Source organism: Bos mutus, chromosome 15, assembly GCF_027580195.1.
Source record: "Bos mutus isolate GX-2022 chromosome 15, NWIPB_WYAK_1.1, whole genome shotgun sequence".
In the NCBI taxonomy this organism is placed as follows: Eukaryota; Metazoa; Chordata; class Mammalia; order Artiodactyla; family Bovidae; genus Bos; species Bos mutus.
Genome location: NC_091631.1, coordinates 2,284,531 through 2,291,922, shown reverse-complemented (window position 1 = coordinate 2,291,922; position 7,392 = coordinate 2,284,531). Strand labels below are relative to the sequence as shown.

At 40.4% G+C, this 7,392-nt stretch overlaps 1 pseudogene; it reads right to left on the bottom strand.

The window, feature by feature from the left end:
• Positions 1–6,363: 6,363 nt before the first annotated feature.
• Positions 6,364–7,392, bottom strand: LOC102265665 (olfactory receptor 5B2-like; annotated as a pseudogene).

Sequence of the window (7,392 nt, the reverse complement as noted above, 5' to 3'; positions counted from 1 at the left end):
GAGGTGATGGAATTCCAGTTGAACTATTTCATGTTCTAAAAGATGATACTGTGAAAGTCCTGCACTCAATATGCCAGCAAATTTGGAAAACTCAGCAGTGGCCACAGGACTGGAAAAGGTCAGTTTTCATTCCAGTCCCAAAGAAAAGCAATGCCAAAAATGTTTAAACTACAGCACAATCTCACTCATCTCACACGCCAGCAAAGTAGTGCTCAAAATTCTCCAAGAAGGCTTCAACAGTACATAAACTGAGAACTTCCAGATCTTCAAGATGGATTTAGAAAAGGCAGAGGAACCAGAGATCAAATTGGCAACATCTAGTGGATCATCAAAAAAGCAAGAAAGTTCCAGAAAAACATCTACTTTTGTTTTCTTGACTATGCCAAAGACTGACTGTGTAGATCACAACAAACTATGGAAAATTCTTCAAGAGATGGGAATACCAGACCACCTTACCTGCCTCCTGAGAAATCTGTATGCAGGTCAAGAAGAAACAGTGAAAACCAGACATGGAACAACGGACTGGTTCCAAACTGGGAAAGGAGTACCTCAAGGCTGTGTATTGTCACCCTGCTTATGTAACTTATATGCAGAGTACATCATGTGAAATGCTGGACTGGATGAAGCACAAACTGGAATCAAGACTGCTGAAAGAAGTATCAATAACCTCAGATATGCGGATGACACCACTGTTATGGCAGAAAACAAAGAGAAGCTAAAGAGCCTCTTGATGAAAGTGAAAGAAGAGAGTGAAAAAGTTGGCTTAAAGCTCAGCATTCAGAAAACAAAGATCATGGCATCCGGTCCCATCACTTCTTGGCAAATAGATGGGGAAACAATGGAAACAGTGACAGACTTTATTTTCTTGGGCTCCAAACCACTGCCAATGGTGACTGCAGCCATGAAATTAAAAGACGCTAGCTCCTTGAAGGAAAAGCTATGACCAACCTAGACAGCATACTAAAAAGCAGAGACATTACTTTGCCAACAAAGGTCCCTCTAGTCAAAGCTATGGCTTTTCCAGTAGTCATGTATGGATACGAGAGTTGGACCACAAAAGCTGAGTGCTAAAGAATTGATGCTTTTGAACTGTAGTATTGGAGAAGACTGTTGAGAGTCTCTTGGACTGCAAGGATATCCAGCCAGTCCATCCTAAAGGAAATCAGTCCTGAATATTCATGGGAAGGACTGATGCTGAAGCTCCGATACTTTGGCCACCTGATGTGAAGAGCTGACTGATTGGAAAAGACCCTGATGCTGGGAAAGATGCTGGCAAGAAGAGAAGGGGATGACAGAGGATGAGATGTTAGAATGGCATTACTGACTTGATGGACATGAGTTTGAGCAGGCTGTAGGAGTTGATGATGGACAGGGAAGCCTGGTGTGCTGCAGTCCATGGGGTCACAAATAGTCAAACTTGACTGAGTGGCTGAACTGAATTGAACTGAGATCACTTTGGGTAGTATTAACATCTTAATCATATTGTTTTCCTTCCCATGAACATCAGATGCCTTTCAACTTATTCAGGTCTTTAATTTCTTTCCACTTATTTTATGTTTATTGTAATCATACAGCCACTCCGTAAGTGCCCACACGCAGGACACTGGAGCCAAAGTTGCAGAAGGAATGCCCGTGCACTGGACCCCAGAGCAGTGTTTGCTCCCTGCCTGGTCTTTCCCCAGACACTAGCTCTGTGACTGCTTGGCAAGCACCCATATCTAGAGTACCAGTGCCCACGCCTCACACTCTGGAGCTGCTGTGGCTTGGCCAGTGCCCCCACTCCATCAGTGCCCAGGCTCAGGCCATGTAGTTAGGCAACTTCAAGCCAAGGATCTCCACAGTTTGCCATAAAACCACTAGAGACTAAGAAGAACAAGGACACGTTTCCCTACTGGTTTCATAAAGAATGTAGTCTTCCTGACATCTTGATTTCAGACATGTAGACCTGTGTGATAGTTGAAATTTCTGTTGTTTTAAACTATAGAGTTTGTGGTACTTTGTACAGCAGCCCTAGATAACTGATACAGTGGCTTTGAGTTTGGGAGTTGGTTCTTACATACAACAGCAGAAACTTAGGTAATAAAAGAAAAAGTAAATCGGACTTTATCGACAGTAAAAACATTTGTGTCTAAAATTATACCATCACTAAAGTGAGTATATAACCCAAGGATGCGAGAATATATTTGCAAATCATGTATCTGATAAGAAATATTATAACTGTATAGTAAGAAGACAAGTATGTGTGTATATATGTATAGATATATTTTTTCATGGATTGGACGACTTTAATATATCAGCTTCTTCGTATTTATCTACAGATTCAATCTGATCTCAACAAAAATTCAAGCAAGAATTTTGGAAACAATCTTTCAAGCTGAAAGATTCATATGAAGAGGTAGAGCTACTAGAATACTTAAAGTAATACTTAAAAAGAAGAACAAAGTTGAAATATGCTCCTTAACTGATTTCACGACTTACTCTAAAGTTACATTAATCAAGAAAGTGTATATTGGTGAAAGAATAGACACATAAATCATTTGAACAGAATAGAGATTTCATCAATAGAAACATACAATATAGCAAACCAGTTTTTGCCACAGCAATTAAATGGAAAAGTGATATTCTTTTTCGTGCAGCAACACGATGTCTATATACAAAAGCAAATGAGCTTCAAAGTATACCTTCTACCTAAAACAATAATTAATTCAAGATGGATACCACTGAAATGTGGAACATAAAATTATAAAACTTTTAAACGAAAATATAGAAGAAAATCAGAAATGTCTGAGTTTGGCATTGAATTTGTTGGTGCCGTGCTGTGTGCTTAGTCGCTCAGTCGTGTCTGACTCTTTGCTACCCCATGGGCCCCAGGCTGCTCTGTCCATGGGGATTCTCCAGGCAAGAACACTGGAGTGGGTTGCCATGGCTTCCTCCAGGGGATCTTCCCAACCAAGAGATCGAACCCAAGTCTCCCACATGGCAGGGGGATTCTTTATCGTCTAAAGGATGGTCTAGGAAAGAACAAAGTGACAAATTTTACTTATCAAAATTAGAATTTTTGTTCTATAAAAGAAAGCATAGGCTAGGAGAAAATATTTGCAAATCATGTCTTTGCATATCATATTTTCAATTTACATATAAATGGTTCTTTACATTTTTTCTAGCTTTATTGAGGATGAAAGATAAAAATTCAGTATATTTTAGGGGTACTATGTAATGTTTATGTATGTGTAAAATTGTGAAATTATTACCATAATAAGATAATTAGCATATCCATCACCTCACATAGTTACCACTGATTTCTTTGCATGAGATCACTTGAGGTCTACTCGCTCAGGGTTGTGCCCAGAGCTCTATATGAGTGGGGACATTCCCGTTGCAGTGAGGTTTCTAGGCGTCTTTGATGTGGGCACTCCCTAAGTGGCTGTGCACTTGGGGTCTGGGGTGCAGGCGTGTGCAGAGCTCACAGTCCTGAAGTCCTGGGTACAGGTTAGTCAGCACTGACAGTGGTCCTGGTGACTGAATGTGGGTGTGTGCAGAGCAGCTATGCAGCCAGAATCTTGAGTGCAGACACAAGGAGAATTGCCCCAGAACCAGTGTTCCAAGTAAGGTTGGCTCCAAGGTCCACGGCAAGCGGAGGGTTGGAGTGGGGAGTGAGCCCAGGGCCCAGAGAAGTCCAGCCATGGCTCTTTCCCTGGGTGAGGGGTCTGGGGGTGGGGTCAGCATCTTCCTCTCCAGAGTCTGCAGCTGCAGGGGCTGCTGGTTACCTCAGTGGCTTAAGTGGTAGGAGTCTTCAGTGGAATCTACATTAATGAACACTGTGGGGTTCACCGGGCTCCCCCATTGCAAAAGCTGTGGGGAGTGGTAGCATCATTGCTGAGACCCTCAGTGGCAGAGGTTGTGTGGGGTCCTCACAGGGGGCACTGCAGCCCAGTGGCCCTCAGCCTGTGCCTGACCCTGACATCAACACTCCCTTTGTTCCCAGCCAGATGCTTCATCTCTGCCAGTTTCCCCCATGACCTTTTCTCTGTAGTTATTCTCTATTTTTTTCCTCCACTGTGTTACTGCAGATTCTTAATTGGACTCCTGAGCCCTCCTAGAGCTATTTCTGTCTGCAGTTATTCATCTAATTGTTGTTTTACTTGGGAGGATAAAGATACTCTCTTATCTTGTTGTCACTGTATAAAGGATTTGTTTTATAGAATATATAGAGTGTCCTTTAAAGGCAAAAAAAAAAAATCAACTCAATTAAAAATGCACAAAGGATCTGAACCTTTACAAGAGAAGATATACAGAGGAGAAGTACACACAATTGTGCTCCATAGAATTTTTCATTAAGAAAATAAATATTGAAAGCACAAAGATAAATTACTCTGCATTTGTTAAAATGGCAAAAAATCCTTATAGTGTTAAATACTAGTAAAGATTTGAATCTCAGTCATTGATTTGTTGTGGTAATGCAAAAAGGTACAATCATCTCTGATGACAGTTTGGAGATTTCGTATAACATCATGTATGGATTTCTCGTGTGATCCAGTGTTTGCTCTCTTAAGTATTTCCCATAGCGAACTGAAAACATATGTTTCACAAAATCCTGTTTGTCGATGTTTATCGCAGTTTTACCAAGATTCACTCAAACTAGAAGCAAACAGATATACTCCTAAAGGTGAATGGCTAAACAAACTGTGGTATTAATAGATATAAATGGAATACTATCAAATAATAAAAAAGAGATGAGCTATTGATTTCTACAAAACATAAATGAATTTAAAGTGTATTTTTTGTGGCTAAGCTGGTAAAGAATTTGCCTGCAATGAGGGAGACCTAGGTTTGATCCCTGGGTTGGGAAGACCCCCTGGAGAAGGGAAAGGCTACCCACTCCAGTATTCGGTTCTAGAGAATTCCATGGACTGTATAGTCCATGGGGTCGGAAAGAGTCAGACACGACTGAGAGACTTTCACTTTCACTTTTGATAAGAAAAAGAGATGAAAACAGTACACATCATTGGATTCTATTCATATGACATTTTGAAAAAGGAAAAACTGTAGAGATGGAAAATAATTCAGTGGTAATCAGGGGCTAGGGGAACAGGGAGCTATTGTCTATAAAAGGGACATTATGGGAATTTTTTGAGTGATGAAATTATTCTGTATATTTTCGAGGTGGCAGATACATGAATGTATGCATTCATCAAGGCCCATAGAACTGCTCGTCATGAAGAGGGACCTATTAACATTTACAGACAAACAAAGGGAATCAATTTGGAGGTTGGACAACCCCAGGATAGAATGAAGACTATTACAAAAGAATCTAAGTCACTGAAAGGGGAGGAGCAAAAAGAGCTGATTTAACTAATGTCAAAAAATATATACTGACTGGAAATTGTCAACCCCATAGTCTAAAAGTAAAAGGAACTCTACAACAAGCCTGAATTGCAGTGTTAAAATTGTTGCTCAGGGGTACCAGCTGACAATGCTGGAATGGCTTTACCTGGTATTAGAGTTAACAAATACATAAAAAAGAGTTGGTCAGACAAATAAGAAGGAAGGCGGAAACAAAATGGGTTATATCAGAGACTTCAGTATCAAGTTATATTTAGTGTGTGCTCTCTGGTTTTCTTGCTTTTGAAAATTATCATGTGACCATACTTTTTCAACCAAATGACTTACTAAAGGCAGAAATATGAACTCCTTTACAATGCTGTACTAGCATAGCTCTGGAAAAATGCTAATCACTGTGCTGTACACCTGAAGTTAATAAAGTATGATATTGTAAATCAACTCTACTTCAGTTAAGAAAAAAACACGAGACAACAAAAAAGAGCCAAAATGTATACCTTTATTAAAAAAAAAATCCATGTCTCATGTTTTTCTTCATTTTAGAATTTCTCTAGCTTTTTAAGTTAGAGAAGTGAAAAATGTTAAATTTATATTCTGATAGCATAGTTATTTTTAACTTTTTAATTAAAAACTGGCCATAGTCCATTTGACTCCTTTAACAAATTTCTCACCCCTGTATGTGCACACACACGACCCTTTCATGTGCTCCTATTGATGAGTTTTAGCCCTGTCTTATAAAAACACTTGCATAGAATATGGTAGAGAAAATATGAACATAAGAATATATCAAGGATAATTAATAAAATTTATGACAAATGAGATCTAAAAAAATTCATAGTCTCCTTTGGCCATCCTCATTCAGATATTACTTATCTGGATATATTATTTTCCTTTTTCTAAGAGACAGGTTTTGGGAAGAAAGATTATCTCAGTAATTTTAATGCAGTGTGAGCAGTAAAATATGATTTAATGCATGGAGATGCTCTGACAGAAAATATGTAGGTTATTGTCAACTCTATATCTTTAAGAGATGAAACTTAGAGACAATTTTGCCTTCTCAATAGCTTTCTTGAAAGCACTCTTGACTTTGTTTCTTAGGCTGTAGACCACAGGATTCAGCACGGGGATGACTGCCGTATAGAACACGGACGCCATTTTTTCTGAGTGGATGGAACGACTGGAGCTGGGCTGGGAGTATATGAAGATGACGGTCCCATAGAAGATGGAGGCTGTGGTGAGGTGAGACGGGCAGGTGGATAAAGCCTTCAGGTATCCCTAAGCCGAGTGCATCTTCAGGATGGTGACACATATGAACAGGTAGGAAATCAAGATAACTAGGAGGGCAAAAAAGGATATTTAAACTTGCCACAACAATAAGAAGCAGTTCACTAGTATGTCTATCAGAACAGGAGAGAGTCATGACTGCTGGAGCATCACAGAAAAAGTGATGGATTAGTTTGGACGTACAGAAAGAGAGACTGAATGTGTCCCTGACATGGATGGAGGCATTCGGGAAACCATAAACGCAGGAGCCGACGGCAAGGCGTGCACACCGGCTTGTCGCCATTATGGTGGTGTAATGTAGGCTGTGAAGCGGTTGTAGGCTATGGAAGCCAAGAGTGCATTTTCCACAGTGGCAAAGGCTGAAAGAAAGAACATCTGAGCAGCACACACGTTGCAGGAGATGACCTTGTCTCCTACAAGGAATCCAGCCATGACTTTATGATTGACAGCTGCAGAGTAGCCGAAGCCCGCCAGAGACAGGTTACTGAGGGAAAAGTACATGGGAGGGTGGAGACGACAACCCAAGAGAATCAACTGGGTCGTTCCCAGGTTTCCAACCACACTGATGAGATAAATGAGAGTGAACGTTATAAAGAGGGGGCCCCGCAGCTCTGGGGCATTGTTTAGTTCCAGCAGGATGAACTCAGTCACTTCTGTACTATTTTCCAAGGATGCTATAAACTGAATTGAACTTAATTCAATTTGCAGCTCCACAGCCCTACCATTCACTACCTGGAAATCACTGAGCCTGACCCACAGATTCTTCAT